The sequence below is a fragment of the Ipomoea nil genome, unplaced genomic scaffold (genome assembly GCF_001879475.1).
Source record: "Ipomoea nil cultivar Tokyo-kokei standard unplaced genomic scaffold, Asagao_1.1 scaffold3195, whole genome shotgun sequence".
Classification (NCBI taxonomy): Eukaryota; Viridiplantae; Streptophyta; class Magnoliopsida; order Solanales; family Convolvulaceae; genus Ipomoea; species Ipomoea nil.
In genome coordinates this window covers 571,270-585,994 of record NW_017619623.1, presented here as the reverse complement: position 1 = coordinate 585,994, position 14,725 = coordinate 571,270, and the positions used below count along the sequence as shown (strand labels likewise).

The window sequence follows — 14,725 nt, the reverse complement described above, 5'->3', positions numbered from 1 at the left end:
TTTTTTAAAAGCAAATTGTTATCTTGGGGTACAACCTCTATTAGGTGTCAGTACATGCACATGAGGTGCATAGCCCATATTCTGAACTTGGTGGTGCAAGATGGGTTAAAATTTGCTGATAGTTATGTTTAGAGGGTTAGGGATGTTGTGAGATGTGTTATGAACTCACCTGCAACTCTGCAAGGCTCAAAGTGTGCTGATTTTGTTGGGGTGGAAGAAAAGTGTACTTTACAACTACATGTTCCAACAAAATGGAATAACACCTACATTATGCTTAACTAGGGGTGGGCGTTATTCGGATTATCCGAATTGATACCCAAAATCTGAACCGAAATTTGGAATTTGGGTACACCCAATAAATTTTCGGTTCGGTTACTTTTAATTATGGTATATCCAAAATTATTTTCAGTTCGGATATCGAGTTCTATTATATATATATATATATATATATATATATATATATATATATATATATATATATATATATATATATATATATATATATATATATATATATATATATATATATAAAGGCTTACACATTACGCATTTTCCTATAATCTCAGTTCCCAAAAGGCAATTAAATAATAATTAATAATTATATTTGAAGTTTTTATTTCTTTGTAGAAGTTTAAGAGGTCTCTGGACTCTGATGCAACTTCTTCCACTTCTTAAGTTCTCGATTTCACTTTGTCTACATACAGAGAGTCAGAGACCGGAGACGGCAAGACGCACTCAGGCAGAAGCAATCTGCTCGTATCCCTTCCAAAATTTCAAAGAATAAAAGGCCAAAGCCATGGTTTCTCCAGTCTCAACTACTCCCAATCTCCCATTATTTCAAAATTCAAAGCTTCTCAACCTTTCAGCCATTTCTAAACCGTTCTCAAACTTCTCAGTTCTCACATATTATTTATTCTATATTTTAATTTTATTCTATTTATTCCCTAATTTCTGAAAGCCGACGCTACTGTGTGTCTGTGTTCAACGGCAAAGCAACCAAAGCTAGTGAAAAAGGCCAACAAGGCAACAATCAATAATTCAGTAGTAACTCCAGGTCAGTCTTTGAAAAAATTTACATAGCAACATTTAGAAATTTGTTTTTCATTTTTCTATATGCTTTAAAGTTTTCTATGAATTTTGTTGTTCATATTTTGAAGTGAAACCTAAATTGGAAAAAATTGAAATTTTTTAGTTTGTTAATCGGCTAGGGACTGATTAATATTTAGGCATATTATTGTGATTAGAATTATTGAATTAAATGGTTTGTGAGAATAGATTATTAGACGCATGCTTCAATTAATCAAAAAAGTCTATACAATTCTGAAAGTGGGAAAGATCCGTCGGATCTAATTAGAATATTCCATTCTATTGACAATTTCAAAAAACTGTTCATACTATACTCATAGTATGAGGGCGGTTGGACAAGCAGGCCCCCATCGTCTAGTGGTTCAGGACATCTCTCTTTCAAGGAGGCAGCGGGGATTCGAATTCCCCTGGGGGTAGGGTACTATGAAAGGAAGTTTCTCATAGATTACCAATTTCAATTTGATTCTTCCTGGGTCGATGCCCGAAAATTTACAAGCTATTCTTAAATAAATTTTCTTTCTTTGTTTGATGTAACTGGAAATTTTCTGTATGTTCTCTCTTTTTTTTTCATTAAAAAAATTGTTTTAACTTTTAAGCCTTGATTGGGAAGTATGGGATTTATATATTTTTTGTTTTTGGCATTTTGCTTCATGCAGATGGAAGATAACAACAAAATTGAAATGTTAAGTGATCCTAAAAACACAGAAATTGGTACTGGTCCTTCTGCAGTAACAAATGAACTGAATGCTTGCATTGAAGATGGTGGAGGCAGAAAGCGAAAACGTATGGAAGACAGGTCAGATGTTTGGAAACATTTTGCTAAGTTTATTGAGAAGGATAGTGGTAAAGAACGTGCTACTTGTAATTACTGCAAAAAAGATTATGCTGCTGAAACAAAAAAAAAAAAAAATGGAACTAGTAACTTGTGGAATCATTTGAAAGATTGCAAATCATATAATATTGATTCTACTCAAACTCACTTTTTTCCTATAAAGCACATGTTGAATGGTGAAACTGAGAAGGGTGATATTAGAGATATGAAAACTTGGAAGTTTGATAATGAAGTTGCTAGGAAAGGGTTGGTTCATATGATTGTTATTGATGAACTTCCATTTTGCTTTGTTGAAAAAGAGGGTTTTCGGATTTATATTGATCTTATCCTGGATATCAACTTCCTTCAAGGAGAATTGTTACTAAAGATATTTTTGAATTATATATTGACTTGAGGTGTAAGTTAAAAAATGTGCTTAATGCGTCAAAACAACGAGTGTCTCTCACAACAGACACTTGGACTTCTATTCAAAGAGTGTCTTACATGTGTATCACAACTCATTGGATTGATGCAAATTGGAAGTTAAATAAAAGGGTAATAAATTTTTGTCCAATTGAAAGTCACAAAGGATATGATATTGGTGATGTGATTATGAGGTGTTTAGTTGATTGGGGTTTAGATAAGTTATTTTGTGTCACAGTTGATAATGCGACTTCTAATGACAATGTTATTAAGAGTTTGAAAAATGTGTTGAAGAATTGGGGGACTAATATAATGAATGGTGACCTACTTCACATGAGATGTTTTGCCCATATTATTAACTTGGTTGTTTCAGAGGGTCTGAAGGAGGTAAATGACTCTATAAATGTTGTTAGGGCTGCTGTAAAATATGTTAGACAGTCTCCTGCAAGGCTGAAAAAATTTAAAGAATGTGCAGTTTTTGCTAAAGTTGAATGCACAAAAGCTCTTTGTTTAGATGTCAAAACAAGGTGGAATAGTGTGTATTTGATGTTAGATGTTGCAGAGAAGTATGATAGAGTGTTTGAAAGATATGAGATTGAAGATCCTAATTATATTAAGGAGTTAACATATGGTGTTAGTCAGTATGAAGATGAAGCTTCATCAAGAACTCTTAATGAAAAGGAATGGGGGGTTGTTAGAAGAATGGTAAAATTTTTGAGCCACTTTTATCGACTTACAGTGAAAATTTCTGAAAGTAAATATGTGACTACAAACACATTCTTACGTGATATTGGGACACTTCATGCAAAGATAAATCCGTGGAGGGATTCCACAGATATTGATTTGGCTTTAATGGCAATTGGGATGAAATCTAAGTTTGATAAGTATTTGGGAGATCCTGAAAAAATGAATAAAGTTATTTTCTTGCAACTATAGTAGATCCAACTCAAAAGCTGTCATATGTGAAGTATCTATGTGTTAAGTTGTACGGAGAGAAAAAAGGAAAGCAACTGTTAGCAAATATTACGGAAGCTTTGTGTACTATTTTTAGTGAATATGAGGCAATAAATTCTGTTCAAGTTCCTGCAACAAACAAATCTGCCTCTACTATTCTGGATTTTCATATTTCAAGTGTTGAAGATGATCAAAATGACATGAGTGATTTTATTCAGTGGCATGCAAATGAAAGTGGTTCTCCTTCAAATAAAATAGAGTTAGACAAGTATTTAGATGAAGCCCTGAGCCTTTGAGTGATAAATTTGACATACTTGCTTGGTGGAAGGTGAATGAACCTAGGTTTCCCACTTTGTCACAAATGGCACGTGACTTGCTTGGAGTACCAATTTCTACTGTTGCTTCGGAGTCTACATTTAGCACTAGTGGTCGTATACTTGATGCTTTTCGTAGCAGTTTAACACCAAGAATGGTTCAAGCAGTGATATGTGGCCAAGATTGGTTAAATTCCCAATCAAAAGATGTAAGTGTTGAGGAAGACATTGCAATCCTTGAAGAGATAGAAAAGGTAAACATCTTATACTTTTTCAATTTTAAATATTTTTAATATTAATATTGTTCTCTCCATGTGTTTCTCTGTTCCCTTCTTTTTTTTTTCAATTATTAATGTTTAATTTTACTATGTTAAGTTTTGGAAGCACAAATATGGATTCAAATTCAGATCCTAATTGCTAAGAAGAAATTACTTGACTAGCCACTCTGATTCACAAGCAAACAAACATTAAATTGGTATGTATAATATATTGAATTCTTTCTCTTAATGCCAAAGAATAAACTACTGCTATTATATTTATTATTTTTGCAGAAACTATGAACAGGAAACTTGATTTGGAATCATGGAGATAGTTGGAATTTGGAAAAAGACTAAAAGAGCCATTATTTTGATTTGTTTTATCTAATATTTTGTTGCATTTTCATTAGTTTATATTTATTATGGAATTGATTATCTTTATTATTTTAGACTACTTTGACTTTTGATAATTTGTTTAATGGCATTAGTGCATTACTGATTAGTATTTCACATTTTTTTTAATTTGATTAGATTTTTTTTTGAAAGTTACTGGCTCTATTACATTGTAGTGTCTGTTCATATACTTTTCTCAACCTACTGAAACACAAAGGCTTGAACTCATAATCCTCTAAATGAAAGTCTAACCCGGGTACCATTAGACCACATAGTCTTGGTATTTGATTAGATTTAATTATGAGACATTTAAAATATATTTACCTAGGTGGCTACTGGCTAGGTTTGAAACAGATGATATATGTGTTTCTTTTGAATTTTTGTTACTTATTAGCTATTTTATCCCCCTAAGAAAGTATTATATAATTTTTTGGGTATATCCAATTAAACCCGAAAATTAAATCGAAATATTTTCACCCAAACCGAACATATCCGAATTAAATTTGGTTCGGATATCGGGTGTAAAAAACATCACCCGAAATTTTCGGATATCCGAAATAAAATTCGGTTACCACCCGAACCGAACCGACGCCCACCCCTATGCTTAACATTGCCATACAATACCAGAAGGTGTTTGAAGCAAATGAGGAGAATAATGCCTCATTTTCTACTGACCTAGCTGATTGTGTTCCTTCTTATCTTGATTAGTGTTCTATGCAAAGCTTGGTAATTCTGCTAAAAAGCTTTTATGAGATGATTGTGAGAATGTCTGGTTCTCTTTATGTCACCTCTAACACTTTTTTTCAGTGAGATCTCTAATTTGATTTGCATGCTGGATGATATGATTGGAGTTGATATTGGTTGTGAAAAAGGTAAATTTTTTATCTTTAAAAAAAAAAAACTTTGTTATATTTTGAATTTTGCAATCTGATTTGTGTTTTTTTACAAAAACCTTGTTTGAATGTTTGTACAAGCACTATAGTCCCAAATAAAAATTAAGTTTAAAAAATATTGGGAGATTCTGAAAAAATTAACTTTTTGATCTTTTTTTTTTCCAATATTTTGGACCCAAGAGACAAATTGTAATATATGCCTTACCAATTTGTCCAAGGTGAAGTAAAGGGGAAAATTTGTTTAAAAAAGGTTCAAGCTGCAATCTTTGAATTGTATGATGAGTTAATGACTATGTAGCGACCTACTCTAAGCATGTGCAATCTGAATCATCTTCTAGTGGCCAACCTGATGTGCAACCCATCCAGTCTCATACTACAATTGGTAGGCCTTAGTCTAGGTTGAAAAGTCAATTGAAAAGACAAAGAATGGAGTATGGTGGAAGCAATAACTGAGCTTCAAGTTTATTTAAGTAAAAAATTTGTGGAGGAAAGTGCGAAATTTGATATTCTTAGATGGTGGAAGCTAAATAGTGAGAGATTTCATATTCTCTATAAAATGGCAAGGGATGTGCTAGCAGTTCCTATATTCACAGTTGCCTCTAAAAGTGCATTCAGTACTAGTGGTGGGGTATTAGGTGCATTTAGGAGTTCCTTAACTCTTAAAATTGTAAAAGCCCTAGTATGTGCACAAGACTGCTTGAGGCTACCAAATCAACGATTACAAATGGAGAAAAATATTGATGATGTTGAAAGACTTGAAAAAGGTAATATGTATAGATAATTCATTTTCTGTTATTACTTTTTAGTTTTTACTTAGTTTCTGTTTTTAATTAATTGCTTTTTATTTGTAAAGTTGGCCACGGGATGTAGGAGTGCTAGACCTAGTTCTTCTCTTCCTACCATTCTTGTAATCTTTATCTATTTCAACTTTAATTCTAACTTTTTGAATATATGATTTTTTTTTTTGAATTACTGAATAGTGATTTGTGAGGTACTGAAGCAAACTGGCAAGTGAAAACTTGAACAATGAGTTGATAACAATTGAATTGTTACTGCCCTTGATTCATTTCCATCAATTCTATGAGGCCCCTTAACTACCTTGAGTAAAAAACGGGTATCAATTTCAATTCAGTAGGCCTTTCAGCCTTTTGCCTCGATTCATTGAATCTTGAGTGCATGGTCTTATGGTCATTTGATCAGGTATATCACTCTCCATTACTCTCATTTTGTTTTTACTAATGACTAGTTTTACAGCTTTTATTACTTTACTAACTCCAGTTGTTGTCAATGGCTATGATGATGTTTCCACTATTTGTCTGAGTCAAAGGACTTTGGGTTGATATGTTGCTCGTAAGTTTTGGGTCCTATTCCAAAACTCAAGTAGCAATTTGCTCCCAATTCTACATTGATATGAAAAAATAACAATTTGGACCTTTTTCCTTTCTTAGCATAATTGTACTGTAATTCGTATAATACATTTATTTAACTTGTGTTTGTACTTCGTAGTGATGGCTATTGGCTAATAATTTTAAATTTGAGCAGGAAGATGATGAATGCTGAGTGCTGAATTTTGACTATGTGATTTATGAAATTGTAATTTGTAAACTTGTAATTTGGAGTGTTGGATAATCTAATTTTGAAAAATGTAATTTTGTACATTTTTAAATTTGTATTTTAGTAGTATCAAAAAAAAAATTGTTTTCCTCAAAAATAAATAAATTATATTTTAGTTTTTGTATTTGAACTTTTAAAGTTGTAAGTTACTTCACTTAATTACCTTTAACAATTAATTAAGTTGTAACATGTTGTAAGTTTTGTTTACTAAGCTGTAATGTTGAACTAGTTTAATTTGAATTTTTATTTTTTTCAATCCGAAACAAAACTGAGGACCAAAACTGACCGAACCCAAAAAATAAAGGGAAAATGGTCAAATAACCCCCTGAACATTATACAAGGAGGCAATTAGGCCCCTAAACTTTTATAAGAAGCAATTAAACACATCAACTTTTGACTTTGGTGCAATTAGACCCAAAAACCTAATATTTACCTGTAATTGCAGGTAACTTCTTATGTGGCATCCTACGTGTCATTTTTATTTAAAAAATAATAATATTTAATTTTTTACAAAATTACGAACTTAAAAAAAAAAAAAAAAAAAAAAAAAAAAAAAAAAAAAACCTAAACTTACCCGTGAAAGGCAGCCATGGCCGGCTGCCATGGCTGCCTTCCTCCTCCTTTTTCGTCTCCAAATCTGGAGACGATGAAGGGTTCTCTTTTCCTTCTTTGCCTCCAGATATGAAGACGAAGAATGAAATTGTAACACCCCCGATTTTCGAAACTTTTGAAACTTATATAAAGAAGGTAAAATCTCATTAAATCCAAAAACATAATATAAAGAGTACGGGGTGCTATGCCACATCTGAGCTAGAGAACTCAGGTGCACAGGCTCACTAACTAATATCCTCAACAAAGTGAATGCATAACGTGGCACGCAGGCCGAAAGAGAAACTATCTACTACTATGCTTCATGGTTCTAGCGCGCTCCAGTGTCTACTCTTCTGTGCCTGAAAGCCAAATATATCTGTTCAGCGAGAGATGCTAGTAACCCACTCCAACGCGTTGAAATACAATACATATAGATATATATATATATATATATATATATATATATATATATATATATATATATATATATATATATATATATATATATATATATATATACGAAAACCATTTTGAACATGAAGATATATCCTACGAACTCTAGCTTTTAAAACCGGGAATGACTCGACAGATAAGGCTAGACACAAGCAACAGTTATAACAAGCATATACACTCCACAACAGGCAAGACAGATAATGCTGAGCACAAATAATAATCATAACCCAACATAAACAATCCCCAGCATAAATCTCATAGTCACATCCCCCAAGATACTCATAACTCATCCATATCTCATCACATAGCACACTTTGTTGGCGCCACAGGACCAATCGCATGCCCATACATGAGGGTCAGCGCATATAGCTCTGACACGGCCCCGCAGCACCCTGCCCGTATCGCAACACGGAGGGGTCGATCGCAACCGACCGATGAACCGCAGCTCATCATAGTTTGATCGCAACCAAACAGTGGACCGCAGCCCAAGAGTATGTCATCTGACCGCAGCCAGGAAAGTATGAACCGCAGCTCATGTAGAAACGTTTGATCGCAACCAAACGATGGACCGCAGCCCGAGAGTGTAAATCTGACCGCAGCCAGCTTCTGAACCGCAGCTCAGGAATAACCAATCCGATCGCAACCGAATTGGGGTATCATGCACACATAACACATAGCAAGCACATGCAACCCACATTAACACATTGGGGAGGGGAGAAAGCGTATAACAAAACCTATGCGTGATCCTTCACATACTAAGAATGGTCCTAAGAGGTTCATACTTCTTCCACCTAGGTCAACGATATACCAATTCAACTAGCATGCAATATAAAAGACTCATAAACCTACGAACGGTACCCGAAACATCAAACTAGACACGGCACGATGAACGGAGTCCGCTGGGACACCACGGGGATCGGGGAAACATCAAACGGGGAAGCCGGGGTCCCGAATGGGGGAGATTTCCAGCGGGTAGCCGGTGGGTGGTGGGCCACCCGCCGGCTACCCGCCGGTAAGCACTGTTCCGGGCAGCGGGTCGCCGGCGGGCAGCTGCCCGCCCGCCGGCTGCCCGCTGCCGGAGACGCCCCTTCCGACCGCGGGTAGGTGGCGGGTCCCCTACCCCCCACTGACTCTTTATACACAAAACGCCCCGGGAACCATTGTGGAACCCGAAACCATGTTTAGACACTTTACAACGCAATTAACGATCAACACGTAGACAATTAACGGATCAAATACGAGAAACGTACGACACATAACCTATCATGCTTTTCTAAACATAATTGACACCCAAACATGCGATTTCCCCACCCGATACACCAAGAATAATATTATACGATACAACCTAGGGTTCTAATCACTTTTATACCAACAAGAATACGATTCGTCTTCTAATTACAAGATTCAGTACAAATAACACATAAGCATCAAGAACGCCATACAATTATCAAGAACAACATATAATCATCAAGAACTCCACATAATCGTTAAGAACACCATAATTATCAAGAATCTCCCGATATTAAGATCACCCATGGAATTATCCCATCAATCATCAATAATAACATCACAAATCATCAATACACAATAATATGGGGAAATCCTACGGGGGAAATCATAGCTATGAAAATAGGTTTTGTTGAGACATGGGTTACCTCTTAGCCTTAATTAATTCCTTGGCTATGAAGGGTCTTTCTTTAAGCTTTCTTGTTTTCTTGATTTCTTCTAAGGGAATTCTTGGAGCTCTTTGGGGTGGTGAGTCGTTTATTGTGGTGGGGGTTCTAGGTGCCTCTTAAGTTCCCTATTTATATATTTAGGAGTCCTGGTTAGGAACTAATATTATAGGCTTGCTAATTCTATTCCTTTTGGAACTAAGGATTGGGTTTAGGGATAAGGGTCCATGGTCCATAGTGGACCATATTAATTAATTAAAGGGAATCCTAATCGTAGTCTGAATAGTAAAAGGCCTACTTCCTTTATTCCTAATAGATAACTAGCTCTAGGATTCTTAATTAGAATCTGAATAGTAAAGGGTTTACTTTCTTTATTCCTAATAGGCTTAGGACTCTAATTTAGGCAAGGGTCCACGGTTCATGGTGGACCTTATTAATTAATTAAAGGAAACCTAACCGAATTAAATCATATTTAATTATTATTAACGGGATTAATTTAATAATTAATCCGGGATTGAAGGCCGTAACACGGGGTGTTACAGAAATGATTGTTATTTATTATAAAAAAAAAATAGAGGTTGAAGCTTGAAGACAGCAATGGCCGTCGGCCATGGCTGCCTTATTATGTGTTCCTTCTTTGTCTCCAAATCTTGAGATGAAGAAGGGTCCTCTTTCCTTTCTTCGTCTCCAAACTCTAGATCTGGAGACGAAGAAGGAAAACATTTACAGGAAAAAAAAAAAAAAAAAAGGTTGAAGGCAGTCATGGCCGACTGCTCGGCCATGGCTGCCTTGTTCTTCTCTCCTTCTTCGTCTCTATATTTGGAGACGAAGAAGGGAAAGATATTTTTTTAAAAAACAGAGAGAGAGAAGAGGATGAAGGCAGCCTTGGTCATGGCTGCCTTTTTCTCTGGCTGCCGGCGGCGGCGAACGGCACATGACTTGATTATCGGAAATGTTTATTTATTTATTATTATTATTATTATTTATTTATTTTGATTTTTAATTTTAATACTTTTTTTTAAGTTTGCATACGTGGCAAGCTCAAATGATGTCACATAAGAGGTTACCTGCAATTACAGGTAAATATTAGGTTTTTTGGGTCTAATTGCACCAAAGTTAAAACTTGATGTGTTTAATTGTTACTTATAAAAGTTCAAGGTCTTAATTGCCTCCTTGTATAATGTTCAGGGGCTTATTTGACCATTTTCCCAAAAATAAATATCCGATGCGATTAATAACTAAAATTAACGAATTGGATATATAGATAATAAAAAGGGAAAAGTGTCAAATTGGCCCCCTAAGTCAAGTGGATAGTGCAATTGGGTCCCTTAAGTGAAAAAAGCTTCATTCAAGTCCTCTAAACCGGTAAAATTGTTCAATTAAGTCCAATATGACTTGTTTATCAAGTTAAATCGACATTGTGCTGACACGTGCCTTTCTTATTTTATTTTTTTAAAACAAATATTTTTTATTTATTAAAAAAATTATTTATTATTACTTAATTAATCAATTAAAATAATAATAATAATTTAAAAAAATTAAAAAGAAAAAAGAACAGCAACCGGCTGTTCGCATCGAACAGCCGGTGGCTGTCTTCCTTCTTCATGGACACCCGTGGCCATCCGGCCACGGCCATGGCCGCCGCCCTCGTTCCAGACGAAGGGGACTGGAACGATCCCCTCCATCTGGAACGAGGGCGGTGACCAAGGTCGTAGCCCTCGTCCAAATCTAGAAGACGGCCATGATCGTCTTCCTTCGTTGGCCATGGTTGTCTTCCTTAGACGACCGTGAAGAAGGAAGACAGACACCGGCTGTCCGCGCGTGACTGTTTTTTTTTTTAATTTTTTAATATTTTAATTATTATTATTATTTTAATTTATTTATAATAAATAATATTTTTAATTTTTAATAAATAAAAAATATTTGTTTTAAAAAATAAAATAAAAATGACACGTGTCAACACCATATCGATTTAACCTGATATACAAGTCATATTGGACTTAATTGAACAATTTTACTGGTTTAGGGGACTCGAATTAAGCTTTTTTCACTTAAAGGACCCAATTGAACTATCCACTCCACTTAGGTGGCCAATTTGACACTTTTCCCTAATAAAAATAAAAAACCAAACTAATTGACAGTTGCCAAAATCAAACCGCCTGACCCCGTTCGCTGTACAGGGGTATCAACAGTCAACATTATTTTTATCCTTCCTATGTCATACTGTGGATTGCTACGTAATTCACTTAAGTCTCCATTCACCCTTGCTCTCACTATCTTTGCTCATGGAATGCCTTGCTGGCATACACAATTATCCTTCCTGGATAGCTTTGGTTAACTCTTTTATATTCATTTATAGTTATATGCTTTAGAGAACATAGTTGTAGAACAAGTTGTTCAATTATACAAGTCACCTCCTATGTACCATATATATATATATATATATATATATATATATATATATATATATATATATATATATATATATAAGTATCCTCCTATTTCATTTTCCCGCCCAAACTTTTGTAGTCAAATTAATTAAATATTTTATATTTTATTGGTCAAATAATTAATAATAAAGCTTATTTGGTAAGCAAATGTAAAATGGAAGTTTAGTAATATGAATATTATTGATAGTATAAATTCCACGTAAGGCAGTCAAGATACTCAAGAAGACCAAGTCAAAGCAAATAAAGACTTTTATTGATCAAAGAAGGACCTAATACAATCTAAATTGGCTATTCCGAGGGCCGACTGACTACGGTCGGGCAGCTCTGTAAATAGCCTATCGATCGTCTCCAAAAGTCCCCCACACTGTAGTCGCCGCGGGTATTTATAGCCGCTAGGCCGGAGACACAATTCCGACCGGCCGGCATGTAACCCACGTAGCACCCACGTGTCTTCACCCAGCGAGCCTTGCCTGTCATCGTGTAACGTTGCCACATGCTTCTTCTCGAATCTCTCGTTCAAGCGCCATCAACCGGGTGTTGAAAACACCGGTCGGGAGATACGCCGGTCGGGTCCGACCGGCTTCCATCAGGAATGTCCAACCTGTAAACCTGCACAAATAACAAGAAAAAACGTGACATGCCGGTCGGGAAATATCCTACCAAAAGCCCCCCAGCCCGGGCCTTTTTGACCGCTCGGGGAAAAACGGGACGGGATGAAAAAGTCCCATCACCCAGCCTACCATCCCGATCGGACAGTTGTCGCTCGTCGTGCCACGTGCCGGCTTCTGCACGCCTCGGAGTCTGTAACGGTCGCGTCGCGCAAGTGGGCCGTTTTCCCGCCCAAATTTTTCCTATAAATAGGCGCTTCTGAGGTTCATTTGAACTTTTACCACTCTGCAAGTATTAGTCGGAGCATCCTGAGCGAGTCAATCGGTGCATCGATCGAGCAAGCAGCTTTCAACTTTCTCAACCAAGAGCAACCAATCGGTAAGTTTCTCTTGTCCCTCCTTGTATCTCTTTTTAACTCTTCTTTTACTTTCTTAATAACAACGACCCCTGTAACTCACTAATCCCGAGCGAAATAAAACGACCCCCAACGTTGAAACAACCGTTTCCTTTATGAAGGGGACATGTCAGACTCCGACAGCCAAAACATCTCGGGCGCGGGCTATGACGATGCGGTCGAGCAACTCAGCGAAGAGGTAGAAATTGAGGCATCGTCGCCTGAAGTCGTCGAGGTCGTTCAACGATCGAACAAGACCCCCGAGCGCCAAAGCTCCTCTAGCTTAGAGAGCTCCTCGGGGTCAAGTGATTCAGATAGCTCGAGCAGCAGCAGCGAGAGCAACAGCGATACCTCGACAGGCGATCGTGAAACCCCGGTCGAGGTCGTTAGGGAAACGCCCACCCGAACGATAGGGGATGAACCCGGGGCATTTTCTCCTGCCCACGATCGGGACGTCACACCCGAGCCAATGGAGGAAGAGCCAGCCGTACCAGCCGTCGGACCAGAGCTCGTTTTCCTCAATAGCGAAAGCGTCGAGCAGCAAGAATGCTTGCTGACGACCGGTGAAGCGGCGAGGATCGCCGAAAGGCTGAGCGGTCGAGTTCGATTCGATACGCGGCGTTCCTTAGGTAATATAATGGAACGCCACTAGGGAAAGTGGATCGGGATGCACTATGATTCCCTGATGGCCCCAATCACTTTCCCATTCTCCGGCCTTTTAACCGCATTCCTGGGCTATTATCGGGTACTACCCGCCCAGATATGCCCGAACGCCTACCGGATCCTGGCGTGTTTTCCTCATATTAGCGCTCGGCATGAGGTCGCCTGTTGGATGGAGCTGTTCAACTTCATCTACCAGGTCAATACTTTAGCAGCGAAGTACGGGGGCGGCTTTCTGATGATACAGTCCCGGGCTGATCTATGTACAATCGATAACCTGCCCGGGAACAACCGCGGATGGAAGAACCGCATCTTCTCGGTCGAGTACGACCCATGGATCCTCCCGGTCGACCGGATCTGGTCCACACATTATACAAAACAAGTCCAGCCGGTCGAAACCAAGGCTCTCCGGGATGCAGTCTTTGGGATCTCTAGTGAGATCCATGAATACAAGATTTTCCGGTCGAGGGAAAGCTACGAGGCTGCCCGACTGCCGCCACCTCAATACGACCTGGAGGAGAAGTACAAACCCCAACCAACGGGCGTATCGATAGCAATAGCGGTTACTCGGGCCAAGCCGACCAAGAAAGGTCTAACACCTATCTAACTTTCCTGACTGAAATTGAAACTTGCTTGTGTTAACCATGTGATCTTTTGCAGATATGGGTCCTCGACGCAACTTCCCATCGGGCAGCGCTCCTCGAGCCCCCCGAGCTAAAATAGCGCTCGGGAAAAAGAAGGAGCACGTCGGATCATCCGGCGACAAGGAAGCTGCGGGTGAGGCTATCCCGAGCGGTCGCCCTTTGGGCGCTTCAACGATTACGACGGCTGAGGGGGTCGTGATCGACGATACGACGACCGATGTCCTGGTCGCACGGACGGTCAGCCAAAAAGGAAAGGAGAAGGCGATCGTGGCGGACACGGACGAGGGGGGCGCACTCAAGCGCCGAAGAAAGCAAAATAGCCCCCCGAGCGAGGTTATCATGGGCGACGACTCCATCCTCGCCCGTATAGGTAGCTTCCGGCCGATCAAGGAGGACATCAGCAAGATGACGCCTGCACAAGTGGCCGAGCGAAGCGGTCAGGAGCTGGTCGAGGTAAATTCGATTATCATGCTTATTTCGTCATCTATAGTTGATCGAGTAACTCA

At 38.0% G+C, this 14,725-nt stretch overlaps 1 non-coding gene across 1 annotated transcript; it reads left to right on the top strand.

The window, feature by feature from the left end:
• Positions 1–1,429: 1,429 nt before the first annotated feature.
• Positions 1,430–1,502, top strand: TRNAE-UUC. The gene has a single exon. It is a non-coding gene; the product is annotated as a tRNA-Glu (tRNA).
• Positions 1,503–14,725: the final 13,223 nt, after the last annotated feature.